The following is a 13,474-nucleotide window of genomic DNA, read 5'->3' on the forward strand; positions in this document are numbered from 1 at the left end:
ATCAGGATGGTGTTTACACGTGGGATGCCGGTCCCATTGGGCATTTTTTTTATAAAAAAAGTAAACAGATTGTTCTCTCTCATTCACACTACGTGTGTGTGCGTGTGTGTGTGTGTCTAAATATAGATATATGTCACACTCATTTCACCTGAGTAACGTCCCTTAAGGCATCATGTTGCCTTAGTAATTGAAGCCTAGATCTACATTTCAACAGCTAATACTAATTTGACATTTTTATTATAGGATCAAAGAGAAATTAGGGTCCTCACATGGCGGGAAACCAACTTTTTCCATGTCAGACTTGGACAGCGGCTGTCCATGACACACATGAAAACATCGTGTTCTGGTGGCATGGAGCTCCACTCCACAGAAAATACTGTGATCAAGGTACCTAAAGCAAGCAGTTTTTTTTCATGTATAAACAAAAGTGTTCTTAATTGAATCAACACTGTTATTTACTTGGGATGCACTGCTATCAGTGGCTCACCATCATTAAGGTTGAAGTCAGATTCATGCTTTAGGAGTTTTCTCAAAATCTGCCTGCCTGCCTGCCTGTCTGTCTGTCTGTCTGTCTGTCTGTCTGTCTGTCTGTCTGTCTGTCTATCTATCTATCTATCTATCTATCTATCTATCTATCTATCTATCTATCTAACCAACCTACTTACCTACCTACCCAAATCCATCCATCCATCCATCCATCATGTTTTGTCGTGGTGTTTTAAACATTATAAATTGTCATGAAATTTCTTTGCGCAGGAACTGGAACAAGAGGCGTTTCGCGTTGTGGCCTTTAAAATTAAAGGCGAAGACGTGGAGCTTTTGGACGCCACCAATGCCACCAAAATGGTTCCATTGATTAAGTGGAACGAAAGATTCCCCGATGGCCCTAATTTTCCCACAGAGGGGTTTTTGTGGTAATTTTTTTTTTTGTTCTGTTGTTTGTATTTCTTGTTACTTGTTTGCTGTTCTGTTTTAAAATTTCTATTATTAAAGTTTCAAGTTGAATGCACAAAATAGTCATTGTTTATTTTATTCATTTTTATTCAATTGAATTAATGTAATCTAAATTATGATAATATATTTCACCACTTAGTTATATTTAGTTGTCCGTGTATAAATTGTGTGTTGCATCATTATCCATCCATCCATTTTCTGAACCGCTTAGTCCCCACGGGGGTCGCGGGAGTGCTGGAGCCTATCCCAGCCATCATCGGGTAGTAGGCGGGGGACACCTAGGACCGGTTGCCAGCCAATCACAGGGCACACAGAGACAAACAACCATTTGCACTCGCACTCACACCCAGGGACAATTTGGATACTTCAATTGGCCTACCAAGCATGTTTTTGGGATGTGGGAGGAAACTGGAGTGCCCGGAGAAAACCCACACAGGCCCGGGGCGAACATGCAAACTCCACACGGGGAGGGCCGGAGGTGTAATCGAACCCGCACCCTCCTAACTGTGAGGCGGACGTGCTACCCAGTGCGCTACCGAGCCGCCTTGTAGCATCATTATATTAAATGTATTAGTTGTATCAATTCAATAGATACTTTAATTTTTTTTCTCTCCATATTTTTCCAACTGTTTTTTTTAAATTATGATAAATTATGATTGACAATTCCTACATCAAAATTCTACTTATTTGGACATATTTAGTTTTCCTTTCATAGGTTGGCTTGATAACCACATAAGCTACAACAAAACCAGAAAAAAAGTAAGTAGATCTTTACTAAACTTTGCTAAATGTGCAATATGTTGGGTGATAAGCAGTACATTCCCTATCTGTTGATTCTGTCACTGAGCACCTGGTGGATGTTGAAAATCATTACCAGCAAAGTCATCCGCGTATTTAGGTGACCCAGTTTATTATATTTCTATTGCAAATACGATCCCTATCTTGATTTAGCCGCTCAACACTGACACCTAGTGGCTGTATAAAATCATTACCAGCAAAGTCTTCCGTGGATTTAGGTCACCCGTTTTATTAAATTACCATATTTATTCTAATTATCGCCCATTATTGTCCGATCGCCAAGGGGCACTGAAATGGGCGATATAATATGTATATTTTCCTTATGTAGTATCTCACTGGTGTTCTTAACACTAGGACAGCGGCCAGCTGGGTGCGTCAATTGACGCTCCATCGATGCGACACGTTACCGTCGCACATCACGTGTTGCTTACGTCATATTAATGCGATCGTCTTGGTCGAGCGCACACCCCGATAACGTAATTGTGTGAGGATATTGTAGTGGAGTGACGAGTGTAATTGTATCATAGTTTATGGAGAAAAACAATTTAAAAGGGACATTCGACGTGCTGTCAAATCTGTCATATTTAAACTTGCGCAATGACGTCGACATGCGGTCGCGGAGGAAAACGTAAGTTTTGGGGGGAATTTCTAGCAGCATGGGCGATAATTAGAGGTATCAATGTTTTTTATTTATGTCATCGCTAACACACACTGGGCGATTATTAGAATATGGGCGATAATTAGAATAAATACGGTATTGCAAATACATTCCCAATCTGTTGATTGTGTCGCTCAGCACTGACACCTCGTGGATGTTGAAAATCATTACCAGCAACGTCATCCGCCAATTGAGGTGACCCAGTTTATTTTGTTTAGAGCAAATACAGTCACAAATATATTGTTTTAATGTGTAGTTAATGGTATTAATGTATAGTACATGATTTTAATCTATAGTATATGGTATTTTACCTTTGTCTTATTTTAGGATATTTGTAACTTCTGCTGTCTTTATTTTATTATTCTGGAATACTATGCTTTATTTTGAAAATGTTGCCCAGATGTCGCATGTATTCCCATTCTAGATTGAAATGTTCAACCGGAGGTCACGCGCAACAACTGGTAGCTCTACACTGGTAGCTTTGTTTAAAATGCCCTTTATGGTACAATTTACGGTAGCGTTCTTTGGCCCGCTGTCCAAAGAACATATGTGGCACTTGCCTCCCCAGAACTTTTGGTTTATAGGAAGGTTTTTTTCTATTTAGAGGAAGAAACCCATGCGCCCAAGTGCAATATGTATTTTTGCCAGTAGAGGACGCTGAAAATAAATATGTTGCACAGCTGTCTTCATCATTTCTGTCTGTAACAATTGCACACACAGCCTTACATTTGTAACAACTTTTAAGAGATGTGCATATTTTTTCATTGGACATGCAATGTAATTCTGTCAACTTTTAAATAAACTATGTTATTTTACTTTTAATGTGGATAGAGGATTTATTTTTGGTGTTTTCGATTTTACTGCAGATTATCCAGACATCCCCAACGTCAAAGCAGCAGTATCTTTGTCCTCAGCATCCTTATTTTCCACTGGGCTTTGTGGACAGGAATGTCTTTTTCGACATTTTCCAACTTTAAACTGTTCATCTTATGCCTAATAACTGTCGCTCAGCACTGACACCTGGTGGATGTTATGTTGTCATGCACATGTTATGCCTAATAAGAACAGATTCAGATTTGATTCTTACTAGTTATCTTGCTGACTGTTTCTTGTTGACTAATATTTCTTGCGTATGTACTGTTTTTACTCGCTTACTGGTTTTCTTGCTTACTGCTTTTTCTAAAATGTACATATTCACCTGCAGTTTCCAATTTTCTTTAACCAATTTGTATTGTCCCAACATCAACAGGTTCAGCTCAATCCCACTTCATGTATACATCATTCAGTGTCATTTGACAGCGTTTTTCCTTTCTAATTTCTTCATTTTGCCACCCATTCAACCCGTTTCAACATTTAGCTCATGCATCTTATGCCTAACTATTCCACAACTTCTCACTTACCAATAATTCGAAATTTATACAATTCCGTTTTTCTACTCTAATTTCTACGTTTTTCAACCGATTCTACCTATTCCAACTTTCAACTGTTCATCTTTTGCCTACCTATTCCACAACTTCCCACTTACCAAAAATTCCAAATTTGAAATTCAACCAAATTCTCCAAAATTTCGTTTTTCTACTCTAATTTCTACATTTTTCAACCGATTCAACCCATTCCAACTTTCAGTTCATCGTTTGCCTACCTATTCCACAACTTCGCACTTACCAAATATTCCAAACTTTCCATTTTGAAATTCACCACAATTTCTCCAAATTTTCTTCATTTTTCAAGTAATTCTACTCGTTTCAACGTCATTCGGCAGCATTCCCCGAAGAAGTTATTCATGGGTTTCGCCTTCACACGCAATTTCTCCAGAAATTGCATTCTCTAGTTGTGTGAAGGCGATGGCCTTCACACATATGTTATTAGTGTGAAGGTGAAGACCTTCACACTATTGTTATTCCTGTCCTTTATTATTATTCTACATCTTCCGCTCACTTTCTTGTCCATTAACTACTTCCACATACTTCAACCGATTCACTCCGTTCCACTTTTCACTTATTCCAAATATTCATGACATGGGTGCTTACATTTTTTTCCTTCCAAATATTTTCCGTTTTCACAAAATTCACAAATTTCCGGCAATTTTTTCCCCATTCATTCCTAATGGCAGATTCAACATTTCACATTTACGTTGTTCCAGTTTGAAATTCACATAATTCAACACATTCAAATCACATTGGGGACATTCCCAAACTTGCAAAATTCAAAATTTTCACGTTTCATCTTTTATTTTGAAATTCACACCCAATTCACCAATATTTCCTTTTTCCCTTCTCATTTCTACATTTTTCAACCCATTCAACCCATTCCAACTTTCAACTGTTCATTATTTTTCTACCTATTCCACAACTTACCAAAAACTTCACATCTTTTATTTTGAAATTCACACCCAATTCCTTTTTCCCTTCTCATTTCTACATTTTTCAACCGATTCAACCCATTCCAACTTTCAACTGTTCATCATTTTTCTACCTATTCCACAACTTCCCAAAAACTTCACATCTTTTATTTTGAAATTCACACCCAATTCCTTTTTCCCTTCTCATTTCTACATTTTTCAACCAATTCAACCCATTCCAACTTTCAACTGTTCATTATCTTTCTACCTATTCCACAACTTACCAAAAACTTCACATCTTTTATTTTGAAATTCACACCCAATTCCTTTTTCCCTTCTCATTTCTACATTTTTCAACCGATTCAACCCATTCCAACTTTCAACTGTTCATCATTTTTCTACCTATTCCACAACTTCCCAAAAACTTCACATCTTTTATTTTGAAATTCACACCCAATTCCTTTTTCCCTTCTCATTTCTACATTTTTCAACCAATTCAACCCATTCCAACTTTCAACTGTTCATTATCTTTCTACCTATTCCACAACTTACCAAAAACTTCACATCTTTTATTTTGAAATTCACACCCAATTCCTTTTTCCCTTCTCATTTCTACATTTTTCAACCGATTCAACCCATTCCAACTTTCAACTGTTCATCATTTTTGTACCTATTCCACAACTTCCCAAAACTTCACATCTTTTATTTTGAAATTCACACCCAATTCCTTTTTCCCTTCTCATTTCTACATTTTTCAACCGATTCAACCCATTCCAACTTTCAACTGTTCATTATCTTTCTACCTATTCAACAACTTACCAAAAACTTCACATCTTTTATTTTGAAATTCACACCCAATTCCTTTTTCCCTTCTCATTTCTACATTTTTCAACCGATTCAACCCATTCCAACTTTCAACTGTTCATCATTTTTCTACCTATTCCACAACTTCCCACTTACCAAAAACTTCACATCTTTTATTTTGAAATTCACACCCAATTCCTTTTTCCCTTCTCATTTCTACATTTTTCAACCGATTCAACTTGTTTCAACATCATTCTTCTTCACCTTCACACGCAATTTCTTCAGGAATTGCAAATTCTAGTCTACTTTATTGTGTGAAGGCGAAGGCCTTCACACATTGTTATTCTACTTTATTGTGTGAAGGCGAAGGCCTTCACACATTGGTATTCTACTTTATTGTGTGAAGGCGAATGCGTAATCAAAGTGGTGGAAATTGCTTAATGTAATGAATGTTGAATGCGAATGACAAAAGTTACAAATGATAAGCGTTGAAAATGATGAGCGGGAAGAATAAAGAGTAAAATAATTTATGACGCCCAATGTGGGAATCGAACCCACTACAGGAAACTGGCTCGGGTTGACGTTGCCATTAAGAATGAATGGGGGATTTTAAGGCACAAATTTGCTAATTACTTAAAAACGGTAAATGTTATGAACAAAAAAAATGGTAGCAAGCGTGACATGAATTTTTGGAACGTGTGAAAGTTTGAACGGGGTGAATCGGTTGAAGCATGTGGGAGTAGTTAGATGCCAAAAAAGTGGGAGGAATAAGTTGTTTAATAATAATAAAGTAGAATACCAATGTGTGAAGGCCTTCGCCTTCACACAATAAAGTAGAATAACAATGTGTGAAGGCCTTCGCCTTCACACAATAAAGTAGAATAACAATGTGTGAAGGCCTTCGCCTTCACACAATAACTAGAAATTGCAATTTCTGGAGAAATTGCGTGTGAAGGCGAAGGCCAATGTTAAGTTACAAATGTTACAAAAAAGTTACAAATGATAAATGTTAAAAATGAAATGTTACAAATGTTGCAAAAATATTACAAATGATAAATGTTAAAAATGAAATGTTACAAATGTTACAAAAAAATTACAAATGATAAATGTTAAAAATGAAATGTTACAAATGTTACAAAAAAATTACAAATGATAAATGTTAAAAATGAAATGTTACAAATGTTACAAAAAAATTACAAATGATAAATGTTACAAATGTTACAAAAAAATTACAAATGACAAATGTTAAAAATGAAATAATACAAATGTTAAAAAAAAATTACAAATGATAAATGTTAAAAATGAAATGTTACAAATACATGTTACAAATGCTAAGCGGCAAAAATAATAAAGGAAATAAATGACATGAATTTGTGTCCCACGCGGGTTTCGATACCACTCACGAAAACGGCTCGTGTCTGAACCGCTTGTGCTCCCAGACTGAGCTAATCAGGTTCCTTCTTTAACGGTGGTTGAATTTGGTTAATGTAATGAATGTGTTTGTTGAATGCGAATGCGTAATCAAAGTGGTGGAAATTGCTTAATGTAATGAATGTTGAATGCGAATGACAAAAGTTACAAATGATAAGCGTTGAAAATGATAAGCGGGAAGAATAAAGAGTAAAATAATTTACGACGCCCAATGTGGGAATCGAACCCACTACAGGAAACTGGCTCGGGTTGACGTTGCCATTAAGAATGAATGGGGGATTTTAAGGCACAAATTTGCTAATTACTTAAAAACGGTAAATGTTATGAACGAGAAAAATGGTAGCAAGCGTGACATGAATTTTTGGGACGTGTGAAAGTTTGAACGGGGTGAATCGGTTGAAGCATGTGGGAGTAGTTAGATGGCAAAAAAGTGGGAGGAATAAGTTGTTTAATAATAATAACTAGAAATTGCAATTTCTGGAGAAATTGCGTGTGAAGGCGAAGGCCAATGTTAAGTTACAAATGTTACAAAAAATTTACAAATGATAAATGTTAAAAATGAAATGTTACAAATGTTACAAAAAATTTACAAATGATAAATGTTAAAAATGAAATGTTACAAATGACATGTTAAAAATGAAATGTTACAAATGTTACAAAAAATTTACAAATGATAAATGTTAAAAATGAAATGTTACAAATGTTACAAAAAATTTACAAATGATAAATGAAATGTTACAAATGTTACAAAAAATTACAAATGATAAATGTTAAAAATGAAATGTTACAAATGTTACAAAAAAATTACAAATGATAAATGTTAAAAATGAAATGTTACAAATGTTACAAAAAAATTACAAATGATAAATGTTAAAAATGAAATGTTACAAATACATGTTACAAAAAAGTTACAAATGATAAGCGTTAAATGATAAGCGGCAAAAATAATAAAGGAAATAAATGACATGAATTTGTGTCCCACGTGGGTTTCGATACCACACGCGAAAGCTGCTCGTGTCTGAAACGCTTGTGCTCCCAGACTGAGCTAATCAGGTTCCTTCAGTCAAGGTGGTTGAATTTGGTTAATGTAATGAATGTGTTTGTTGAATGCGAATGCGTAATCAAAGTGGTGGAAATTGCTTAATGTAATGAATGTTGAATGCGAATGACAAAAGTTACAAATGATAAGCGTTGAAAATGATGAGCGGGAAGAATAAAGAGTAAAATAATTTATGACGCCCAATGTGGGAATCGAACCCACTACAGGAAACTGGCTCGGGTTGACGTTGCCATTAAGAATGAATGGGGGATTTTAAGGCACAAATTTGCTAATTACTTAAAAACGGTAAATGTTATGAACAAAAAAAATGGTAGCAAGCGTGACATGAATTTTTGGAACGTGTGAAAGTTTGAACGGGGTGAATCGGTTGAAGCATGTGGGAGTAGTTAGATGCCAAAAAAGTGGGAGGAATAAGTTGTTTAATAATAACTAGAAATTGCAATTTCTGGAGAAATTGCGTGTGAAGGCGAAGGCCAATGTTAAGTTACAAATGTTACAAAAAATTTACAAATGATAAATGTTAAAAATGAAATGTTACAAATGTTACAAAAAATTTACAAATGATAAATGTTAAAAATGAAATGTTACAAATGACAAATGTTAAAAATGAAATGTTACAAATGTTACAAAAAATTTACAAATGATAAATGTTAAAAATGAAATGTTACAAATGTTACAAAAAATTTACAAATGATAAATGTTAAAAATGAAATGTTACAAATGATAAATGTTAAAAATGAAATGTTACAAATGTTACAAAAAATTACAAATGATAAATGTTAAAAATGAAATGTTACAAATGTTACAAAAAAATTACAAATGATAAATGTTAAAAATGAAATGTTACAAATGTTACAAAAAAATTACAAATGATAAATGTTAAAAATGAAATGTTACAAATACATGTTACAAAAAAGTTACAAATGATAAGCGTTAAATGATAAGCGGCAAAAATAATAAAGGAAATAAATGACATGAATTTGTGTCCCACGTGGGTTTCGATACCACACGCGAAAGCTGCTCGTGTCTGAAACGCTTGTGCTCCCAGACTGAGCTAATCAGGTTCCTTCAGTCAAGGTGGTTGAATTTGGTTAATGTAATGAATGTGTTTGTTGAATGCGAATGCGTAACCAAAGTGGTGGAAATTGCTTAATGTAATGAATGTTGAATGCGAATGACAAAAGTTACAAATGATAAGCGTTGAAAATGATGAGCGGGAAGAATAAAGAGTAAAATAATTTATGACGCCCAATGTGGGAATCGAACCCACTACAGGAAACTGGCTCGGGTTGACGTTGCCATTAAGAATGAATGGGGGATTTTAAGGCACAAATTTGCTAATTACTTAAAAACGGTAAATGTTATGAACAAAAAAAATGGTAGCAAGCGTGACATGAATTTTTGGAACGTGTGAAAGTTTGAACGGGGTGAATCGGTTGAAGCATGTGGGAGTAGTTAGATGCCAAAAAAGTGGGAGGAATAAGTTGTTTAATAATAATAAAGTAGAATACCAATGTGTGAAGGCCTTCGCCTTCACACAATAAAGTAGAATACCAATGTGTGAAGGCCTTCGCCTTCACACAACTAGAAATTGCAATTTCTGGAGAAATTGCGTGTGAAGGCGAAGGCCAATGTTAAGTGTGGAGGTTGCAGCGCCTCCGATTGGAAGAACCTGAGGAGAGTGGTGAGGACAGCAGAGAGGATCATCGGGGCTCCTCTTCCCTCCATTCAGGACTTGTCATCCCAGCGCTGCGTGTCCCGAGCCCGAAATATTATCAGTGACCCATCACACCCCCACCATGGACTGTTCTCCCTGCTGCCCTCTGGGAAGAGGTTTCGCAGCATCCGCTGCAGGTCCACCAGGTTCTGCAATAGTTTTTTCCCTGCTGTCGTCAGACTGCTGAACATTCAAACGTAGCATTCCTCTGCACACTTGTAAATACTGTTTTTGTCTCCTGCACTGTTCACATACTTTATCACTGCTGCACTTTGTACTTTATAATTATCTTATCTCATATTTTTATATAGAATGTCACTTTTTTTAACCAGCCGAAATACCTCTACATTGCTGAAAGCCGTATGCAACGAAATTTCGTTTTGTACACACCTAGTGTTGACAAAATGACAATAAAGTTCTGTCTAAGTCTAAGTCTAAGTCTAAGTTACAAATGTTACAAAAAAATTACAAATGATAAATGAAATGTTACAAATGTTACAAAAAAATGACAAATGATAAATGTTAAAAATGAAATGTTACAAATGTTACAAAAAAATTACAAATGACAAATGTTAAAAATGAAATAATACAAATGTTAAAAAAAAATTACAAATGATAAATGTTAAAAATGAAATGTTACAAATACATGTTACAAATGCTAAGCGGCAAAAATAATAAAGGAAATAAATGACATGAATTTGTGTCCCACGCGGGTTTCGATACCACTCGCGAAAACGGCTCGTGTCTAAAACGCTTGTGCTCCCAGACTGAGCTAATCAGGTTCCTTCTTTCACGGTGGTTGAATTTGGTTAATGTAATGAATGTGTTTGTTGAATGCGAATGCGTAATCAAAGTGGTGGAAATTGCTTAATGTAATGAATGTTGAATGCGAATGACAAAAGTTACAAATGATAAGCGTTGAAAATGATAAGCGGGAAGAATAAAGAGTAAAATAATTTACGACGCCCAATGTGGGAATCGAACCCACTACAGGAAACTGGCTCGGGTTGACGTTGCCATTAAGAATGAATGGGGGATTTTAAGGCACAAATTTGCTAATTACTTAAAAACGGTAAATGTTATGAACGAGAAAAATGGTAGCAAGCGTGACATGAATTTTTGGGACGTGTGAAAGTTTGAACGGGGTGAATCGGTTGAAGCATGTGGGAGTAGTTAGATGGCAAAAAAGTGGGAGGAATAAGTTGTTTAATAAAAATAAAAAAAATAATAATAATAAAGTAGAATAACAATGTGTGAAGGCCTTCGCCTTCACACAATAATAATAAAGTAGAATACCAATGTGTGAAGGCCTTCGCCTTCACACAATAAAGTAGAATAACAATGTGTGAAGGCGAAGGCCTTCACACAATAAAGTAGAATAACAATGTGTGAAGGCCTTCGCCTTCACACAATAACAATGTGTGAAGGCCTTCGCCTTCACACAATAAAGTAGAATACCAATGTGTGAAGGCCTTCGCCTTCACACAATAAAGTAGAATAACAATGTGTGAAGGCCTTCGCCTTCACACAATAAAGTAGACTAGAATTTGCAATTCCTGAAGAAATTGCGTGTGAAGGTGAAGAAGAATGATGTTGAAACAAGTTGAATCGGTTGAAAAATGTAGAAATGAGAAGGGAAAAAGGAATTGGGTGTGAATTTCAAAATAAAAGATGTGAAGTTTTTGGTAAGTGGGAAGTTGTGGAATAGGTAGAAAAATGATGAACAGTTGAAAGTTGGAATGGGTTGAATCGGTTGAAAAATGTAGAAATGAGAAGGGAAAAAGGAATTGGGTGTGAATTTCAAAATAAAAGATGTGAAGTTTTTGGTAAGTTGTTGAATAGGTAGAAAGATAATGAACAGTTGAAAGTTGGAATGGGTTGAATCGGTTGAAAAATGTAGAAATGAGAAGGGAAAAAGGAATTGGGTGTGAATTTCAAAATAAAAGATGTGAAGTTTTGGGAAGTTGTGGAATAGGTACAAAAATGATGAAAAGTTGAAAGTTGGAATGGGTTGAATCGGTTGAAAAATGTAGAAATGAGAAGGGAAAAAGGAATTGGGTGTGAATTTCAAAATAAAAGATGTGAAGTTTTTGGTAAGTTGTGGAATAGGTAGAAAGATAATGAACAGTTGAAAGTTGGAATGGGTTGAATTGGTTGAAAAATGTAGAAATGAGAAGGGAAAAAGGAATTGGGTGTGAATTTCAAAATAAAAGATGTGAAGTTTTTGGGAAGTTGTGGAATAGGTAGAAAAATGATGAACAGTTGAAAGTTGGAATGGGTTGAATCGGTTGAAAAATGTAGAAATGAGAAGGGAAAAAGGAATTGGGTGTGAATTTCAAAATAAAAGATGTGAAGTTTTTGGTAAGTTGTGGAATAGGTAGAAAAATAATGAACAGTTGAAAGTTGGAATGGGTTGAATGGGTTGAAAAATGTAGAAATGAGAAGGGAAAAAGGAAATATTGGTGAATTGGGTGTGAATTTCAAAATAAAAGATGAAACGTGAAAATTTTGAATTTTGCAAGTTTGGGAATGTCCCCAATGTGATTTGAATGTGTTGAATTATGTGAATTTCAAACTGGAACAACGTAAATGTGAAATGTTGAATCTGCCATTAGGAATGAATGGGGAAAAAATTGCCGGAAATTTGTGAATTTTGTGAAAACGGAAAATATTTGGAAGGAAAAAAATGTAAGCACCCATGTCATGAATATTTGGAATAAGTGAAAAGTGGAACGGAGTGAATCGGTTGAAGTATGTGGAAGTAGTTAATGGACAAGAAAGTGAGCGGAAGATGTAGAATAATAATAAAGGACAGGAATAACAATAGTGTGAAGGTCTTCACCTTCACACTAATAACATATGTGTGAAGGCCATCGCCTTCACACAACTAGAGAATGCAATTTCTGGAGAAATTGCGTGTGAAGGCGAAACCCATGAATAACTTCTTCGGGGAATGCTGCCGAATGACGTTGAAACGAGTAGAATTACTTGAAAAATGAAGAAAATTTGGAGAAATTGTGGTGAATTTCAAAATGGAAAGTTTGGAATATTTGGTAAGTGCGAAGTTGTGGAATAGGTAGGCAAACGATGAACTGAAAGTTGGAATGGGTTGAATCGGTTGAAAAATGTAGAAATTAGAGTAGAAAAACGAAATTTTGGAGAATTTGGTTGAATTTCAAATTTGGAATTTTTGGTAAGTGGGAAGTTGTGGAATAGGTAGGCAAAAGATGAACAGTTGAAAGTTGGAATAGGTAGAATCGGTTGAAAAACGTAGAAATTAGAGTAGAAAAACGGAATTGTATAAATTTCGAATTATTGGTAAGTGAGAAGTTGTGGAATAGTTAGGCATAAGATGCATGAGCTAAATGTTGAAACGGGTTGAATGGGTGGCAAAATGAAGAAATTAGAAAGGAAAAACGCTGTCAAATGACACTGAATGATGTATACATGAAGTGGGATTGAGCTGAACCTGTTGATGTTGGGACAATACAAATTGGTTAAAGAAAATTGGAAACTGCAGGTGAATATGTACATTTTAGAAAAAGCAGTAAGCAAGAAAACCAGTAAGCGAGTAAAAACAGTACATACGCAAGAAATATTAGTCAACAAGAAACAGTCAGCAAGATAACTAGTAAGAATCAAATCTGAATCTGTTCTTATTAGGCATAACATGTGCATGACAACATAACATCCACCAGGTGTCAGTGCTGA

The 13,474-nt window shown here is 35.3% G+C and overlaps 3 long non-coding RNA genes across 3 annotated transcripts in view; 2 read left to right on the forward strand and 1 right to left on the reverse strand.

The window, feature by feature from the left end:
* LOC119137918 overlaps nt 1-3,359 on the forward strand; it is a 14,213-nt gene extending 10,854 nt beyond the window's left edge. The window contains exon 3 of the long non-coding RNA XR_005101026.1: nt 3,277-3,359. This is a non-coding gene — a long non-coding RNA (uncharacterized LOC119137918). The remainder of the gene's footprint in view (nt 1-3,276) is intronic.
* Nucleotides 3,360-3,450: 91 nt separating this feature from the next.
* On the reverse strand, nt 3,451-4,196 carry LOC119137908. The gene is made up of 2 exons (XR_005101015.1): nt 4,053-4,196; nt 3,451-3,912 (listed from the first exon to the last, which is right to left on the reverse strand). It is a non-coding gene; the product is annotated as an uncharacterized LOC119137908 (long non-coding RNA).
* Nucleotides 4,197-12,696: 8,500 nt separating this feature from the next.
* Nucleotides 12,697-13,441, forward strand: LOC119137907. Its single transcript, XR_005101014.1, has 2 exons — nt 12,697-12,839; nt 12,980-13,441. It is a non-coding gene; the product is annotated as an uncharacterized LOC119137907 (long non-coding RNA).
* The last annotated feature ends 33 nt before the right edge of the window (nt 13,442-13,474 follow it).

The sequence above is a fragment of the Syngnathus acus genome, chromosome 19 (assembly GCF_901709675.1).
Source record: "Syngnathus acus chromosome 19, fSynAcu1.2, whole genome shotgun sequence".
In the NCBI taxonomy this organism is placed as follows: domain Eukaryota; kingdom Metazoa; phylum Chordata; class Actinopteri; order Syngnathiformes; family Syngnathidae; genus Syngnathus; species Syngnathus acus.